A 20,805-nucleotide genomic window follows, 5' to 3' on the forward strand; every position below is an offset into this window, starting at 1 on the left:
GAGGAGATGTATGATGGAAATTTTTTATTGGTTATGTTTGGTTTGTGCTTAAATTGAAGTTCTTCTAGGAGGTTGGCCTTATAAGATTGAAGTTTGAATGAATTTGGTAAAGGTTAAGCTCATTTTGATGCTATTGACTTTAAAACCTACTAGAAGGTATTTTGGGAAATAATTTGAATTTTAGATGAAAAGTCTTGAAGATTTAATTCTAAGCTTGAATTTGATTATTGTGGTAGTTGAGTTTGTTGAGAAGATTGGTATTTGTGAAATTTTGGTTGGTTTGTGTTGATTTAGCTTGAATACAAAAATAAATAGATGCAAACTTGATCTACTCTTCAAGTCATAGTCAAAGTTGAATTGGTCTAGAGATTGTTGAAGGCTTAAAGATTAGCAAGGATCATTGAGGTAATTCATTGGTGCTTGTCAAGATTATTTGTGAGATGGATGCCAAAGTTTGAAAGTTAAAAAGACCATACTTGAAGTAGTCAAAGTTGGTCAACATTGGCAAATTTGTGCATGATTTTAGACTTGCTTGAGGACAAGCAAGGTTCAAGTGTGGGAGATTTAATATTGCTCAAAATATACATATTTATCTGTAAGACCCAAATATTTATTGTACATAATGTATTTATGGTGTACGATGCGTGTATGAAGTGTACGTGTTGCTTGCTCGAACGCCGAAGGAAACTGGACGTTGTCTGAAGTGGCAAGGTGTGTACGTATCTTTTCAACCCCAAATAAAGTTTGTGTTGATATTTCAAAGCCTTACCATTGGAAAGGAAATCTTATTATGTTTCCAATGATATTTGATTCATCAAAAACGGAGCTACGGTCAAAAAGTTATGGCCAAAACAAGTTTCTGAAAACTGACCAGTAGGTTGGAGCGGCGCTCCACCTTTCGGCGCGGTGCCCCGAACCCGTCTGATGCAATTTTCAGCCTTTTTAAAAGGCTTAAATGAGGGGTACTTTGGTCTTTTCATTTAGGGTCGGTTTAGGGTCACCAAAACTGATCTAGAACTCCATTGGAGCTCATTTTCACTCATCAAACACTCTCATCTTCAAACCCTAGAGTGAGAGGAGAGTTTTAGAGAGAGAGAGAGCTCCAATTGGAGAAGAAGAAGGGTGTTTCGGGTCAAACCTCGGGTATTAAAGTTGTTCTACTCGTCAATGGCATCATTTTGACGGTATTGGTAAGTTCAAACTCCGAACTTCATCTTTGTAATTTGATATTCAAGTTTAGGGTTTTGAACTAGTTAGTTATAAAACCCATTTAGGAGGTGAAATGGGTAATTGTAACTAGTTATTGTTGATGTTGGTGGGTTTAGGGTTGGTTAATGATTTAACTATGTTTAAGGCTTGTATGTAGTGTGTAATTTCTAGTATTAGTGATTCTAGTAGTGTTGAAACTCTTTTGGGTATGTTTGGTTGACTAACTTTGACTAGAGTCAAAGATTAGGGTTTGGTGATGATTATAACCCAATTGTCGATTTAATAAGGTTTATAAACTTAAAATGGATTAAGTTGAAGCATAGAACCGAGTTAAATATGTTTTGGTGTCAAAACTTGTAATTGGTGAGATTTTGACTTTATAGGTCAAAATTAGGGTTTATGGGCGATTTTGAGAACGATAGGTGTTTAACACTTGTGTTCGGGTTTAATTGGCATATTAGGACCATTCTCACTTGTGTTAGTGATAATTGGTTAGTTTGGGCACGGTTGTGCTTGGAAGAGCATTTGGGTCAAAATTGCACTAAGTGTTATTTTGGGTTGGTTTGTAAATCCACTCTAAGTGTGTTGATGTATTTGTGAAAATGGAATAGGTACTTTCCATTGATGAGTTGCAGATTATTCGGTGGCATTCTTCAAGGCGACAAGGTGAGTGTTAATATCCTATATGCATATGTATGTGTAGGATGGGTGCGGGTCGGGTGAAGTGGTTCTCGGTTATAGAGCTCACTTCACATATAGGTGGATTTGATGGACTTGTGTATAGGTCCAATTGGCACGGTTGTGCGTTTTGGTTGACCACCTTTGGCGAGGTGCACACTTTGTGTGTACTTTATCACATGGGCATGTGATGTGGATTATATAACCTCAATGGCGAAGGGTTAATATTGTGAGTGGAGTAATTATACATGTATGTATATGGTATATTTATTTGTAAGCTATGGTGTAACCCACAGAGCCGGGAATGCCATAGTGTGTGTGTGAATGTGCTATGATGTGAACCACAGTGCTGGTAGCACCATAGTGCATGTTTGAGATGTGAACCATGGAGCCGGTAGCATCGGAGTGTGAACCACGGAGCCGGTAGCACTATAAAATGAGGTGTGAACCACGGAGCCGGTAGCACCAAAGTGTGAACCACGGAGCCGGTAGCACTATAAAAGAGTATGACTCAAATGCGTAGTGACGTGAACCAAGGAGCCGGTAGCGTCATAGCATTGCGTACGGTGTGAACCACGGAGCCGGTAGCACCATGACGCGTTTATGGTTAACCATATAGTTGTTTATGTATATGTTGTGATGTATCGTATTATGTTGTTGGATATTGTTAGCATGTTAAATATTGAATACGTATAATGTTGTATTGTCGTGATGTAGCTAACCCTCCGGGTGAAGCTTATTGGCATTATTCACATCGTTGCTGGTGAACTTATATTTTGTTGATATATCTTTAGCTCGTTGCTTAGTGATCCTACGGTATGCTTAGACTAGCTTGCCTTTATGCTTGGATGCTCCGGTATGCGGTATTTGGTTGTGTGGCGTGTCCATTTTATGCATATATATGTATGTAGTATATTCTCACTCACTAAGCGTTAGCTTACCCTCTCGTTGTTTACCTTTTTATAGATTTGCATGGATTCGGTGGCTCGGGTAAGCGTGGGACTAGTGGACTCGCGTAGTTGCTTTAGAAGGCTTGCTTTTGGATTGATTAGGATTGGGTAGCGTATCCCCAATCGCCATGCTCGGCTTTATTTTGTGTTAAAAGTTGTGTGGTCGAAAACTTGAAATTGGTACTTAAAGGGTAATTTGGGCATATGTGGGCCCGGTGTCGTAAAACCCTTTTTATTAATGGAACGTGTTAGTTTTATCTATTATAATATGTTGTGAAAACCGTTTAGTCTAAATGTGTCGGGAAGTGGTCAAACATTTTCGCATTTCATGACTTTTTGGACAGGCCACTTTGGCGCGCCGCGCGGCCATATGGCGCGCCGCGCCATATGCTGTTCCAGCAAAAAAAAAATTATTCCGCGTAATTGGTTGGTTAACGGGTTGGGTTGTTACAAGTGGTATCAGAGCATGGTCTAAGGGATTTAGGTGACTTGAGATAGGTACCTAGACTTAGACTTTTGTGTGTGCTTAATTTGTTGCGGGACTTGTAGGATTACGGGTCGGAATGGGTTCTAGCTAGTGCCTTGTTTATAGGTTGACTAACGTTATATTAGTAATGCGGATATTATTAATATGCTATTGTGATGTAATAATAATTCTCGCGTGTGTTTATATCGCGTAGAATTTTGTTTGTGTTTGTTTATATCATCGAGCGAAGCGGTCGTTGTACTAACGAGTCAATACAGCGTGTATGCGTAATAAGGACTTGCAAACCTTATTACGGGTACAAATCGTGTCTAACAAGTGATGTACGATGAGTGTTTAGCAAGATGGGGCGGTGTTGTGCGTGTGGTTTATACGTTCGTGATCTAATCGTTTGCATTCCTTAGACTGAAAACGGAAGATGGATTCGGAACGAGTGAGCCTATTCACGAAGGGAAGGATGAGTAACGTTAAAGAATGAGGTTGTGTTTGAACAATATGCCTCGGTTTTCACCGGCAAGGTTAGGGAAGTAACCAAGGAGTTGGTCGAAGGACAAATGACGGAAATAGTTCGAGACCAAGTGACTGAGGTTGTAAAGGAAGAGTTTGAAAAGAGGTTTCCCAAACCTCGAGGTAGTGATGATGAAGATATACTTGCAAGGTTAGGATTACATGGTGCTCATGGTAAGAGGGCACGAAGTACGCCTGAAGGCGTCGAGAATGTGAAGAAGAAGAGTAAGAAGGGTTACAAGCTTACCTGCTTTAAGTGTGGGGAACGGGGTCATTTGGCACAAGATTGTACGGTGGTACCTTTAGGCTTAATCAGGTGTTTCATTTGCCGGATGGAGGGACACCGGAGGTCAGAGTGTTCCGAATCGCATGACGATCGGGTTAGGAGGTTAGAGCTCGAATACATGATGGGTAGTGGAGCACGGAAGCCCAACAACGCTACATCAAGTACCTTTAGTACGAAATTATATGTTGTTCATTCGTAATAACATGAGGTATGCGCGTAAGTCTTAGCTAAATTTATTCTCCGTTGGAGATAATTCGTAGCAAGTGGGCGGTTTACGTTTATGGCTCCGGTTTGCTCTCAGTAGAGCGTATAAGTGGTGTGTTGTACCTTGACTCTATGGTGCGAATCCTTGGGCGCTTAGGCATTTTGGTTGTTACCGGGTCCTTAAGCTCGTTCGAGTGAGACCCTTAAGGTCTCAATTGTGTTGTGCATGTTATTGATATGGGTGACGTTCCTAATGGAAGTACCCTATGGTGACGTTTGATTTTCGGGCGAAGGGCGTAAGACTTGGTGCAACCAAGCATCCCTTAGTATTTGGGAAATGTTTCTACCAAATCATGGAAATGGGTTTTGGTGTTCGATCGTTAAGCGCGTGTTCGCTTTCGCGTTGAAGTTGATGAACCATGAGGTTCGTCGGGTGGATGGAAATTCTTGAAATCGAGTGTTGATCTCGATGTATGTTGGTAAAGGAGTCTACGTGACGCGATGTTAGGTGCCTTTTTATACCTACTAGCATGGTGTTCGACTCCGATTGTATTGCGGTTACATTGTACTTAGGGTACCGAAGTGAAACCCTTAGGTACATGAGGATCGGGTGAAATTCGACAAACTAAAGCAATTGGATGATTGCGAGTGTATAGTTCGTGTAATTTGTGGTACACTTTTTGTTCGAAGTGTTTAAGGATAGGTTAGGATCCTTGGTATGTTCAAAGTTGAAGCAAGATGCGGTGATGGGCCGTGTGAACCCAATTATTGGTAAAGTCTACCTTTGGTAGCATTGTGCAGGTGTACGAGATGCGGTTATGGAATGTAGTTCCAAGTGGGGGAGTTACACTCCCGCACGAGGAGGTTTTAGTGTGAGATTTCGGACAATGCCTTTGGTAGATCCAAAATTAGTGTCGGGACCTAGATTTGGTTGATTTGTGGTGGAGTACAATTTCGGTAAAATTGTACCTACGATTTTGGATTTGAATTATCACCAAGGTAGTAATGTGGTAAATCTCGTTGAGAGATAATGGACTGGTATGGTGAGCAAGGTGAAATCCCTCAGTTAAGGGATGTGCGTATCGGATCCTCCTTTAGAGAATTATTGTTTTGTGCCTATGTTTGATACAGGCGATTCTTGCTCGACTGTGTGAATGGTTAGTGGTATACGTTAGGATTTACTATGGAGTAGCAGAGCGCGATGTTACGCTACTCGTTGTTCGAGACCAAAAGGGATCGTTGACTGGTGGAGCATGACCTTCGGGGTCCTCTGACTTCATCATGAGATCATTGATTGGTGAAACATGACCTTCTGGGTCCGCTGACTTCATCATGGGATCGTGGATTGGTGGAGCATGACCTTCGGGGTTCTCTGACTTCATCATGAGATCATTGATTGGTGAAGCATGACCTTCGGGGTCCGCTGACTTCATCATGGTATTGTTGATTGGTGAAGCATGACCTTCGGGGTCCGCTGACTTCATCATGGTATTGTTGATTGGTGAAGCATGACCGTTCGGGGTCCGCTGAATTCATCATGGGTGTAGTGTTATATCGGTGAAGCATGACCGTTGACGGGGTCCGCTGACTTCATCCGGTGTTGAGATTTGGGAAGTGGGTCGCGTGTAGTTTTCTGCCAGCCTTCATGTTGTTGGATGTGTGATCTATTGGTTGTGTTATTGCCAATGGTGGGGTCGTGAGGACCATGTCGTGGGATTAGTGAGGCGATAGCCGTGTTTCGCTCACATGTTGTTACGGATGTGACAATAGTCGATTTTGTGCACCTTAGGTTTAGCGTTGCCATAGTCGTTTTGGGCGCTTTTGGTTTTAGCCGTTGCTTATGATGTTAGGATAGTGGCGTATTGGTTGTATTGCGCACTACAAAGGATGTTTAGTGGTAAGTGTAATCCGTAAGGATTCATGTGGTTCGATCTTCAATGTTCGGATCGTTGACTTTAGGTTGAGACTTGGTCACATTTAGCGTTATCCTTGGTAAAGGTACGCTAAGGAATTGATATCTCGGTACGAGATTGGTTGAGTTTTTCCCGATATGGGGAAAAGAGCAGGCTTTAGTGCTCGGATAGTGGCTTTGATAATCGCGGGTGACGATTTTAGTTGTTAAAGGTGATTCATTGGGAAGAATTGTCTAGGAAAGTTCGGATTGGAACTTAGGATTGAGGGCCGTTGAGTAGTTCCGGATTGGTTAAGTGGAGAAGATCACGAGGACGTGATCGAGTTTAAGTGGGGGAGAGTTGTAAGACCCAAATATTTATTGTACATAATGTATTTATGGTGTACGATGCGTGTATGAAGTGTACGTGTTGCTTGCTCGAACGCCGAAGGAAACTGGACGTTGTCTGAAGTGGCAAGGTGTGTACGTATCTTTTCAACCCCAAATAAAGTTTGTGTTGATGTTTCAAAGCCTTACCATTGGAAAGGAAATCTTATTACGTTTCCAACGATATTTGATTCATCGAAAACGGAGCTACGGTCAAAAAGTTATGGCCAAAACAAGTTTATGAAAACTGACCTGTAGGTTGGAGCGGCGCTCCACCTTTCGGCGCGGTGCGCCGAACCCGTCTGATGCAATTTTCAACCTTTTTAAAAGGCTTAAATGAGGGGTACTTTGGTCTTTTCATTTAGGGTCGGTTTAGGGTCACCAAAACTGATCTAGAACTCCATTGGAGCTCATTTTCACTCATCAAACACTCTCATCTTCAAACCCTAGAGTGAGAGGAGAGTTTTAGAGAGAGAGAGAGAGCTCCAATTGGAGAAGAAGAAGGGTGTTTCGGGTCAAACCTCGGGTATTAAAGTTGTTCTACTCGTCAACGGCATCATTTTGGCGGTATTGGTAAGTTCAAACTCCGAACTTCATCTTTGTAATTTGATATTCAAGTTTAGGGTTTTGAACTAGTTGGTTATAAAACCCATTTAGGAGGTGAAATGGGTAATTGTAACTAGTTATTGTTGATGTTGGTGGGTTTAGGGTTGGTTAATGATTTAACCATGTTTAAGGCTTGTATGTAGTGTGTAATCTCTAGTATTAGTGATTCTAGTAGTGTTGAAACTCTTTTGGGTATGTTTGGTTGACTAACTTTGACTAGAGTCAAAGATTAGGGTTTGGTGATGATTATAACCCAATTGTCGATTTAATAAGGTTTATAAACTTAAAATGGATTAAGTTGAAGCATAGAACCGAGTTAAATATGTTTTGGTGTCAAAACTTGTAATTGGTGAGATTTTGACTTTATGGGTCAAAATTAGGGTTTATGGGCGATTTTGAGAACGATAGGTGTTTAACACTTGTGTTCGGGTTTAATTGGCATATTAGGACCATTCTCACTTGTGTTAGTGATAATTGGTTAGTTTGGGCACGGTTGTGCTTGGAAGAGCATTTGGGTCAAAATTGCACTAAGTGTTGTTTTGGGTTGGTTTGTAAATCCACTCTAAGTGTGTTGATGTATTTGTGAAAATGGAATAGGTACTTTCCATTGACGAGTTGCAGATTATTCGGTGGCATTCTTCAAGGCGACAAGGTGAGTGTTAATATCCTATATGCATATGTATGTGTAGGATGGGTGCGGGTCGGGTGAAGTGGTTCTCGGTTATAGAGCTCACTTCACATATAGGTGGATTTGATGGACTTGTGTATAGGTCCAATTGGCACGATTGTGCGTTTTGGTTGACCACCTTTGGCGAGGTGCACACTTTGTGTGTACTTTATCACATGGGCATGTGATGTGGATTATATAACCTCAATGGCGAAGGGTTAATATTGTGAGTGGAGTAATTATACATGTATGTATATGGTATATTTATTTGTAAGCTATGGTGTAACCCACGGAGCCGGGAATGCCATAGTGTGTGTGTGAATGTGCTATGATGTGAACCACGGTGCTGGTAGCACCATAGTGCATGTTTGAGATGTGAACCATGGAGCCGGTAGCATCGGAGTGTGAACCACGGAGCCGGTAGCACTATAAAATGAGGTGTGAACCACGGAGCCGGTAGCACCAAAGTGTGAACCACGGAGCCGGTAGCACTATAAAAGAGTATGACTCAAATGCATAGTGACGTGAACCACAGAGCCGGTAGCGTCATAGCATTGTGTACGGTGTGAACTACGGAGCCGGTAGCACCATGACGCGTTTATGGTTAACCATATAGTTGTTTATGTATATGTTGTGATGTATCGTATTATGTTGTTGGATATTTTTAGCATGTTAAATATTGAATACGTATAATGTTGTATTGTCGTGATGTAGCTAACCCTCCGGGTGAAGCTTATTGGCATTGTTCACATCGTTGCTGGTGAACTTATATTTTGTTGATATATCTTTAGCTCGTTGCTTAGTGATCCTACGGTATGCTTAGACTAGCTTGCCTTTATGCTTGGATGCTCCGGTATGCGGTATTTGGTTGTGTGGCGTGTCCATTTTATGCATATATATGTATGTAGTATATTCTCACTCACTAAGCGTTAGCTTACCCTCTCGTTGTTTACCTTTTTATAGATTTGCATGGATTCGGTGGCTCGGGTAAGCGTGGGACTAGTGGACTCGCGTAGTTGCTTTAGAAGGCTTGCTTTTGGATTGATTAGGATTGGGTAGCGTATCCCCAATCGCCATGCTCGGCTTTATTTTGTGTTAAAAGTTGTGTGGTCGAAAACTTGAAATTGGTACTTAAAGGGTAATTTGGGCATATGTGGGCCCGGTGTCGTAAAACCCTTTTTATTAATGGAACGTGTTAGTTTTATCTATTATAATATGTTGTGAAAACCGTTTAGTCTAAATGTGTCGGGAAGTGGTCAAACATTTTCGCATTTCATGACTTTTTGGACAGGCCACTTTGGCGCGCCGCGCGGCCATATGGCGCGCCGCGCCATATGCTGTTCCAGCAAAAAAAAAAATTATTCCGCGTAATTGGTTGGTTAACGGGTTGGGTTGTTACAAGTGGTATCAGAGCATGGTCTAAGGGATTTAGGTGACTTGAGATAGGTACCTAGACTTAGACTTTTGTGTGTGCTTAATTTGTTGCGGGACTTGTAGGATTACGGGTAGGAATGGGTTCTAGCTAGTGCCTTGTTTATAGGTTGACTAACGTTATATTAGTAATGCGGATATTATTAATATGCTATTGTGATGTAATAATAATTCTCGCGTGTGTTTATATCGCGTAGAATTTTGTTTGTGTTTGTTTATATCATCGAGCGAAGCGGTCGTTGTACTAACGAGTCGATACGGCGTGTATGCGTAATAAGGACTTGCAAACCTTATTACGGGTACAAATCGTGTCTAACAATTGATGTACGATGAGTGTTTAGCAAGATGGGGCGGTGTTGTGCGTGTGGTTTATACGTTCGTGATCTAATCGTTTGCATTCCTTAGAATGAAAACGGAAGATGGATTCGGAACGAGTGAGCCTATTCACGAAGGGAAGGATGAGTAACGTTAAAGATTGAGGTTGTGTTTGAACAATATGCCTCGGTTTTCACCGGCAAGGTTAGGGAAGTAACCAAGGAGTTGGTCGAAGGACAAATGACGGAAATAGTTCGAGACCAAGTGACTAAGGTTGTAAAGGAAGAGTTTGAAAAGAGGTTTCCCAAACCTCGAGGTAGTGATGATGAAGATATACTTGCAAGGTTAGGATTACATGGTGCTCATGGTAAGAGGGCACGAAGTACGCCTGAAGGCGTCGAGAATGTGAAGAAGAAGAGTAAGAAGGGTTACAAGCTTACCTGCTTTAAGTGTGGGGAACGGGGTCATTTGGCACAAGATTGTACGGTGGTACCTTTAGGCTTAATCAGGTGTTTCATTTGCCGGATGGAGGGACACCGGAGGTCAGAGTGTTCCGAATCGCATGACGATCGGGTTAGGAGGTTAGAGCTCGAATACATGATGGGTAGTGGAGCACGGAAGCCCAACAGCGCTACATCAAGTACCTTTAGTATGAAATTATATGTTGTTCGTTCGTAATAACATGAGGTATGCGCGTAAGTCTTAGCTAAACTTTATTCTCCGTTGGAGATAATTCGTAGCAAGTGGGCGGTTTACGTTTATGGCTCCGGTTTGCTCTCAGTAGAGCGTATAAGTGGTGTGTTGTGCCTTGACTCTATGGTGCGAATCCTTGGGCGCTTAGGCATTTTGGTTGTTACCGGGTCCTTAAGCTCGTTCGAGTGAGACCCTTAAGGTCTCAATTGTGTTGTGCATGTTATTGATATGGGCGACGTTCCTAATGGAAGTACCCTATGGTGACGTTTGATTGTCGGGCGAAGGGCGTAAGACTTGGTGCAACCAAGCATCCCTTAGTATTTGGGAAATGTTTCTACCAAACCATGGAAATGGGTTTTGGTGTTCGATCGTTAAGCGCGTGTTCGCTTTCGCGTTGAAGTTGATGAACCATGAGGTTCGTCGGGTGGATGGAAATTCTTGAAATCGAGTGTTGATCTCGATGTATGTTGGTAAAGGAGTCTACGTGACGCGATGTTAGGTGCCTTTTTATACCTACTAGCGTGGTGTTCGACTCCGATTGTGTTGCGGTTACATTGTACTTAGGGTACCGAAGTGAAACCCTTAGGTACATGAGGATCGGGTGAAATTCGACAAACTAAAGCAATTGGATGATTGCGAGTGTATAGTTCGTGTAATTTGTGGTACACTTTTTGTTCGAAGTGTTTAAGGATAGGTTAGGATCCTTGGTATGTTCAAAGTTGAAGCAAGATGCGGTGATGGGCCGTGTGAACCCAATTATTGGTAAAGTCTACCTTTGGTAGCATTGTGCAGGTGTACGAGATGCGGTTATGGAATGTAGTTCCAAGTGGGGGAGTTACACTCCCGTACGAGGAGGTTTTAGTGATAGATTTCGGACAATGCCTTTAGTAGATCCAAAATTCGTGTCGGGACCTAGATTTGGTTGATTTGTGGTGGAGTACAATTTCGGTAAAATTGTACCTACGATTTTGGATTTGAATTATCACCAAGGTAGTAATGTGGTAAATCTCGTTGAGAGATAATGGACTGGTATGGTGAGCAAGGTGAAATCCCTCGGTTAAGGGATGTGCGTATCGGATCCTCCTTTAGAGAATTATTGTTTTGTGCCTATGTTTGATACAGGCGATTCTTGCTCGACTGTGTGAATGGTTAGTGGTATACGTTAGGATTTACTATGGAGTAGCAGAGCGCGATGTTACGCTACTCGTTGTTCGAGACCAAAAGGGATCGTTGACTGGTGGAGCATGACCTTCGGGGTCCTCTGACTTCATCATGAGATCATTGATTGGTGAAGCATGACCTTCTGGGTCCGCTGACTTCATCATGGGATCGTGGATTGGTGGAGCATGATCTTCGGGGTTCTCTGACTTCATCATGAGATCATTGATTGGTGAAGCATGACCTTCGGGGTCCGCTGACTTCATCATGGTATTGTTGATTGGTGAAGCATGACCTTCGAGGTCCGCTGACTTCATCATGGTATTGTTGATTGGTGAAGCATGACCGTTCGGGGTCCGCTGAATTCATCATGGGTGTAGTGTTATATCGGTGAAGCATGACCGTTGACGGGGTCCGCTGACTTCATCCGGTGTTGAGATTTAGGAAGTGGGTCGCGTGTATTTTTCTGCCAGCCTTCATGTTGTTGGATGTGTGATCTATTGGTTGTGTTATTGCCAATGGTGGGGTCGTGAGGACCATGTCATGGGATTAGTGAGGCGATAGCCGTGTTTCGCTCACATGTTATTACGGATGTGACAATAGTCGATTTTGTGCACCTTAGGTTTAGCGTTGCCATAGTCGTTTTGGGCGCTTTTGGTTTTAGCCGTTGCTTATGATGTTAGGATAGTGGCGTATTGGTTGTATTGCGCACTACAAAGGATGTTTAGTGGTAAGTGTAATCCGTAAGGATTCATGTGGTTCGATCTTCAATGTTCGGATCGTTGACTTTAGGTTGAGACTTGGTCACATTTAGCGTTGTCCTTGGTAAAGGTACGCTAAGGAATTGATATCTCGGTATGAGATTGGTTGAGTTTTTCCCGATATGGAGAAAAGAGCAGGTTTTAGTGCTCGGATAGTGGCTTTGATAAATCGCGGGTGACGATTTTAGTTGTTAAAGGTGATTCATTGGGAAGAATTGTCTAGGAAAGTTCGGATTGGAACTTAGGATTGAGGGCCGTTGAGTAGTTCCGGATTGGTTAAGTGGAGAAGATCATGAGGACGTGATCGAGTTTAAGTGGGGGAGAGTTGTAAGACCCAAATATTTATTGTACATAATGTATTTATGGTGTACGATGCGTGTATGAAGTATACGTGTTGCTTGCTCGAACGCCGAAGGAAACTGGACGTTGTCTGAAGTGGCAAGGTGTGTACGTATCTTTTCAACCCCAAATAAAGTTTGTGTGATGTTTCAAAGCCTTACCATTGGAAAGGAAATCTTATTACGTTTCCAACGATATTTGATTCATCGAAAACGGAGCTACGGTCAAAAAGTTATGGCCAAAACAAGTTTCTGAAAACTGACCTGTAGGTTGGAGCGGCGCTCCACCTTTCGGCGCGGTGCGCCGAACCCGTCTGATGCAATTTTCAACCTTTTTAAAAGGCTTAAATGAGGGGTACTTTGGTCTTTTCATTTAGGGTCGGTTTAGGGTCACCAAAACTGATCTAGAACTCCATTGGAGCTCATTTTCACTCATCAAACACTCTCATCTTCAAACCCTAGAGTGAGAGGAGAGTTTTAGAGAGAGAGAGAGAGAGAGAGAGCTCCAATTGGAGAAGAAGAAGGGTGTTTCGGGTCAAACCTCGGGTATTAAAGTTGTTCTACTCGTCAACGGCATCATTTTGGCGGTATTGGTAAGTTCAAACTCCGAACTTCATCTTTGTAATTTGATATTCAAGTTTAGGGTTTTGAACTAGTTAGTTATAAAACCCATTTAGGAGGTGAAATGGGTAATTGTAACTAGTTATTGTTGATGTTGGTGGGTTTAGGGTTGGTTAATGATTTAACCATGTTTAAGGCTTGTATGTAGTGTGTAATCTCTAGTATTAGTGATTCTAGTAGTGTTGAAACTCTTTTGGGTATGTTTGGTTGACTAACTTTGACTAGAGTCAAAGATTAGGGTTTGGTGATGATTATAACCCAATTGTCGATTTAATAAGGTTTATAAACTTAAAATGGATTAAGTTGAAGCATAGAACCGAGTTAAATATGTTTTGGTGTCAAAACTTGTAATTGGTGAGATTTTGACTTTATGGGTCAAAATTAGGGTTTATGGGCGATTTTGAGAACGATAGGTGTTTAACACTTGTGTTCGGGTTTAATTGGCATATTAGGATCATTCTCACTTGTGTTAGTGATAATTGGTTAGTTTGGGCACGGTTGTGCTTGGAAGAGCATTTGGGTCAAAATTGCACTAAGTGTTGTTTTGGGTTGGTTTGTAAATCCACTCTAAGTGTGTTGATGTATTTGTGAAAATGGAATAGGTACTTTCCATTGACGAGTTGCAGATTATTCGGTGGCATTCTTCAAGGCGACAAGGTGAGTGTTAATGTCCTATATGCATATGTATGTGTAGGATGGGTGCGGGTCGGGTGAAGTGGTTCTCGGTTATAGAGCTCACTTCACATATAGGTGGATTTGATGGACTTGTGTATAGGTCCAATTGGCACGGTTGTGCGTTTTGGTTGACCACCTTTGGCGAGGTGCACACTTTGTGTGTACTTTATCACATGGGCATGTGATGTGGATTATATAACCCCAATGGCGAAGGGTTAATATTGTGAGTGGAGTAATTATACATCGTTGCTGGTGAACTTATATTTTGTTGATATATCTTTAGCTCGTTGCTTAGTGATCCTAAGGTATGCTTAGACTAGCTTGCCTTTATGCTTGGATGCTCCGGTATGTGGTATTTGGTTGTGTGGCGTGTCCATTTTATGCATATATATGTATGTAGTATATTCTCACTCACTAAGCGTTAGCTTACCCTCTCGTTGTTTACCTTTTTATAGATTTGCATGGATTCGGTGGCTCGGGTAAGCGTGGGACTAGTGGACTCGCGTAGTTGCTTTAGAAGGCTTGCTTTTGGATTGATTAGGATTGGGTAGCGTATCCCCAATCGCCATGCTCGGCTTTATTTTGTGTTAAAAGTTGTGTGGTCGAAAACTTGAAATTGGTACTTAAAGGGTAATTTGGGCATATGTGGGCCCGGTGTCGTAAAACCCTTTTTATTAATGGAACGTGTTAATTTTATCTATTATAATATGTTGTGAAAACCGTTTAGTCTAAATGTGTCGGGAAGTGGTCAAACATTTTCGCATTTCATGACTTTTTGGACAGGCCACTTTGGCGCGCCGCGCGGCCATATGGCGCGCCGCGCCATATGCTGTTCCAGCAATTTTTTTTTATTCCGCGTAATTGGTTGGTTAACGGGTTGGGTTGTTACATTATCTTCGCAATACCTCTCTATATTCGTGGCATTTCGATACGATTTGAGATTGTTAGTGAGTGGTTTGTGGTATTTGGTCATTTTAGGGCAAAAGTAGGCTAAGAGATAATTTTTGTGTAAAGGATTCAAGACTTAATCCTAAGGTATGAACCAAGTGAAGTTTTGGGGCTAAAAAGTCAAGTTTCAGCCAATAACGGCCCTCCAAATGACCATAACGCCATTATACAGCACTAGAAAATGGGAAATCGAAGTCAGAACATGTTCAGAACTTGACTCTACCTACAGGAATGCCGTTCCTAGCCTAAGAACTCCATTCCTACCTGAGGCACACAAAAAACTCAACTCGACCTATAAAAGCTTATTTGGGGGTTTTGCTTCAAGGGAGCTGCACCTTAGAGCCGTTTTGAAGCCCTAAATGGGTTCCAATCATGATTCCATCAAGATGAAGGCTAATTTCAAGTTCCTAACTCCAAATGCATGAAGATTGGTGATAGATTCACACCACCCATTCTCCATTTCCTTGTTTTCTTTTCTGTTTTGGTCGTTTCAGTGAGCACCTTGTTCATTCTTGAGGCCATAAGGAAAGCTGTATTGATGGTTTGATCAAACTCAATAGCCCACATGTGACGACCCGGAAATTTTTGACCAAATTTAAACTTAATCTTTATATGTTTCTGACACGATAAGCGAAGTCTGTAAGATTGAGTCTCAAAAAGTTTTGGAATTATATTCATGTAATCAATTACCCTTTTTACTATGCTCGACGATTCACGAACATCTATTTGTAAATATATATATATATATATATATATATATATATATATATATATATATATATATATATATATACAATAAGTTGGAATATTAATTATTAAAATTAATTATAATTAACTTGCAATGTGTATTTAAAAACTGATTTATGTATATTAAATAAAGATATATACATATATATAATTTCAAGTTATTTAGTAAACGATAGTAACATTCGTTTATTAATTCGATTGATATTTAGATAGGTTAACTAAAATGTTTAAGATGAACAAGTAAAACACTAATTTGCTACAGTATTTTCGAATTGCTACAGTACCCGAAAAGCTATAGTGTTTTCGAAAACTACTATTTGCTACAGTAAAAAATCATTTTGCTACAGTAAAACACTATTTCAAAATGAAAATGTATGTATATTTTACAAATGTTATAAATATAATATTAACTTAGATATAAAACGTTTTGATTTAAAATAATATTATTATATATTAAGACGTTAATTTATAGTCGCAAATGACCAAAACACTCGAACGTACAAGATACACTTCGGGTAATATAGTTATTGGTAATATAAGTCTATATTTTGACAAAGGTACACATCGCAAAACGTAAAGTACAAGTTATTAAAGCGTACGAAGTAACGTTCGAAAAACCGGAACTGGGACATAAGTCGAGTGACAACGTACGAGTCATCGAAACAAAAATTACAAATCAACTATGCACGAGAATATAATATAATATATAATTAATTAATATAAATTATATAAATTATATATATATACTTAAATATTATATTGACAAACTAAATAACAAAACACAAATGAGCTGGAAGGAGCAGCCATGCGATCGCATGGCAAATGGGCATAGAACCCATGCGATCGCATGGGGTCAGAATTCAGGATACATCTATAAAGCTCGCTTATTTTCTGCCGAATCCATTCACTTTTATCTCTCAATCTCTTAATCTCTCTACATATATTATTATTATTATTATTATTATTATTATTATTATTATTATTATTATTATTATTATTATTATTATTATTATTATTAAGATTAATATTATTATTAATCTTATTATTATTATCAGTAGTATAATAATTATTATTATTATACATAAAATACTACGACGAGATTATGTACAAATGATTTCAAAATGATTTTTCGAGCTTGAAAGAGCTAAGGAAATTATGAGTTATAGCTAAGGAGGTGATGGGTATTATTCGGGGGTATTGCTCGTGAGGTCAAACTAGTGTTTATCATTTCCATTGCGTCTACGTACTTTTTCGCAATATTGAATCATAATATTGATACGTGAGCATTCATATCTTATCTTTTATATATTAATAGTGTATCCATGTCTAGTGCTCGAGTATATATGTTTATGCATGCTTGTATGCTAAATTTTGTCGTTAGATAGTTTTATGATGACTTACGAATTTAATACATATACTACTGATATAAGGTATATGATATGCATGTTATTGGAAAGCTGGCGAAAAATTAATAACTTTTAATTTAGAAATCGCGTGATTTCGATGAACGAATTAAAAGATATGGTCAACTGAATTATAATTGACGTTAATTGGAATTACTTTTGAATCTGTAATTAATATTTAAACAACTTGTTTATAAGATTGATAAATTGGATTTTTAGATATTAATAGTCGAGTAAATGAACTCTTATATAAGACACGTCTCGTTTTATTAAACAAAGTGTCAAAGTTGACTTTTTGAGATGACTTTTGTTAACTTTTGCATGTCGGTCTCGAGCATTAGGATTGTGATACACTATTACCTGACCTAGCTTGTTAGACATGTATTGACCAACATATGTTCTCTAGGTTGAGATCTACGATAATTTTGTTTTCCAACTTTCGGTCACATTCCGGTGAATGACCTTATGTGCTGCTAAGGTGAGTTTATAGATCCCTTTTTTTTAATTGCTTTTGCAATCTATATTTTTGAGCTGAGAATACATGCACTTTATTTTAAACGCAATGGACACAAGTACATACTAAATTCTACACTGAGTTTGAACCGAAAATCCCTTAGCTTTGGTAACTAGTAACTGCTGGTTATAAGAACTGGTGGGCGCGAATAGTTGTATATGGATCCATAGGGCTTGACATCCCCGTTTGTTCCAGGTATAGAAACCCTAGCCTGAACTATAAAACAGGCGTATGCTATTTGAGGTTAGTACACGTTGGTTTGCATGTATTGTACATGTTGGTTGCATGTATGTTAAAACAGGGGTACTTATTATATAGACGTTAAAGTTTAGTTACCAGGGTGCTCAATCTTGTAGAATATTTTGATAAACGTTTCTGTATGAAACAACAGAAATCTTGTGATCCATCTTTATATACAGATTATGCGCAACATTAAAACTATGAACTCACCAACCTTTGTGTTGACACTTTTAAGCATGTTTATTCTCAGGTTCCTAGAAGTCTTCCGATGTTTGCTTATACGTTATACAAGCTATGTGCATGGAGTCATACATGCTTTATTCGAGAAAACTTTGCATTCACAAAATCATCACCATGTATCTTATTTTGGCTGCATTGTCAACGGATGTAGTATTGTAAACTATTATTTACGGTGATTGTCTATATGTAGAAATCATCAGATGTCAAAAACCTTGGAAATAGATATTCATTTATGGTGTGCCTTTTCAAAAGAATGCAATGTTTACAAAACGTATCATGTAGAGGCCAGTACCTCACTGTGAAATTGATGAATGATGTATTCGTCCAAATAGATTTGGACAGGTCATCACACCACATGACAAATATTTGCGTGGCATGAATATTTGCATGATTTTATCCTCTGCAGTAGATGTTGTAATCTATTATCTTGTTCCATATGTTGAACCTAGGTAATAGATCCCTTCCCATCAAACCATGAGCAAGAATTTCTGAGTGGTCGATGTTGGGGTTCCAGAAGTGTTACAGAAAGTCAGTTGCCTGTATGTATTCAGGCAGATTTCCATCTTGTGTCTCCTACTGTAGAAACAAAGCCCCGTAGAAGGAACACTCAAGATTGTACCAAATTTCTCCACAGTAAGTTCATGCCATCGATTGCCTTGGTGAAATTTTACTATGTCATCTTCAAAACTGAAGTTGGTATAGAATTCTTTCACAAGTTCTGGATAGACCATTCCTTCGAGGACAAGAAATGTTGTTATTCCCAAATGCGAAAACTTGTCAACTGCTTCAGGAAAATCTTTGCAATTGATCATTCTTCCTTTGATGATTTTTCTTTTGCTAATCTATTTCTTATTGTAAGCAATTCTTGCTTTTACACCTTTGGGTGGCTTGTAGATCCCTCGGTCTCTTGACTCAGCATCTTTGGTCCTTGCCATTTTTTGTACAAAAACACTCCAATTTAAATCAAAGTGAACGTACAAATGACTCAATTGTGTAATCACTGTTTTGCAAACTTAGTTAACTCAAGTACAAATGTGTTCTAGTGTTAACTTTCTTCACATTCTCATTCTCTTTTGGTAGAAATGTGCTTACAAATGTATGAATGCATATTTTCACAATATTAATACAAAATAATGATTTGCAAACTTAGTTTGCATCAATACCTAGTGTTTTGATGTTAACGTTCTTCACATTCTCACCCTCGTTTGGTGACAATGCGTTTGCACTTTAGATTATTAGTGGTTTTCATAATGTTCACATGAACTCGTGTTTTGCAAATTTGATTTTCATCAATACACAAGTGTTTAGATGTTATCAATTTCTACATTATTACTCTTCATTAGTGACAATGTACTTGAATCATATGAACAATGAACTTATGAAAACCTAATCTAGTTGTATGATGAACCCTAGAATTCATAATCTTAAATTGATGCATTGTTAATCATGATTTCATAAGGTTTTAGAAGTTCTCATGAACACAATTGATTGTTAGCGTCAATTTGAGTAGAATTTTCTAGTTAGGGTTTCTTCAAACAATGTTTGAAGAATTCATCATACCAACACAATTGAATGAAGGGAATTTATAGATTAATCTTACCGAGAGTGAAGCTTAAGGATGAGAAGGAGCAAATTCTTTAGTGTGCGGTTGGAGGTCTTGAGCCGTGGAGGAGAGGGAATGAAAATAGATTTTGAATGGAATGAAGAATGCGGGCTAGAAGTAGAATAAAAAGGCCGTCAGGACCCATGCGGTCGAACTGCGGTCGTCCGTGGGGTTGGCCGTGGAGATTGCAGCTTCTGCGGTTGAGCCTACGGTCTGCCGTGGTTCGACCGTGCAGCTTGGAATAGTGAACTTTGTCCGATTCTTTACTTCGAGCGCGTTTTGATGATTTTGTCGTTCTATAGAATACTTGAGGACAAGTTTTCTTTGCTTAACATTGTATGATCACATCCAACCGATGTTTCATCATCAATGACATGTATGTAGGAACGTTTATATATATATATATATATATATATATATATATATATATATATATATATATATATATATATATATATATTATACACATAAGGCACATTGTCTTACAACTAGCATGCAATCTTTTCAAGCAAGCATTCATTCCTAAGTTAAGCATAATCTTATTGAGAAATTCTTGTAATCATTTTGAGGATGTGGAATTTTGAAATAGTGATACATTGTCTTAAAACACATTAAGTTTTAAATGCACAATCCTCTTTTCTTATTGTTTGATCATTGATTCTCATTAATCCTAAGATTACCCAATCTTTGACTTATCCCTCTCATTGATTTTCTAGATTTGTTTACCCTTCCTAGGTTTTCAACTTTCCTAATGATTAACCTTGGACTTAGAGTACCTTGTTTGTGTCTAATAGAATTGTAACTAGATTTCAAAACTATTTTATCTTCAAAACAATTTTGTCATTTAAATACCTTTTCAAATAATTGTTTTCATCACTTAAAATTTTGTTGAGTTGATTAATCTTTTGTAATTCTTTTTCTAACAATTTTACTTTGTCACAACTTCTAGTATACACAAACTTTACCGCTTTGTACTCATCTAGAAAATCTTCATAATTAGAAGGATAGAATACATGTAACTCATTGCTTTGAATGCTCGAGCTTTCACCTTCTTTTTCTTGGTAGCAATATTCAACCTCATCTTCACTATGAGCATCTTGACTTGGAAAGTATCTTGAACCCATGAGGCAAAAGTATTCATTTTCATCTCCATCTTGATAATCTAACAAATTCCCACCAAGAAATTCAAGTCTTGTTACCTTTTCCTTGAACCCATTCTTCATCAAGCAACTTGAGGCTTCTTCAACTT

Source organism: Rutidosis leptorrhynchoides, chromosome 8 (assembly GCF_046630445.1).
Source record: "Rutidosis leptorrhynchoides isolate AG116_Rl617_1_P2 chromosome 8, CSIRO_AGI_Rlap_v1, whole genome shotgun sequence".
Lineage (NCBI taxonomy): Eukaryota > Viridiplantae > Streptophyta > Magnoliopsida > Asterales > Asteraceae > Rutidosis > Rutidosis leptorrhynchoides.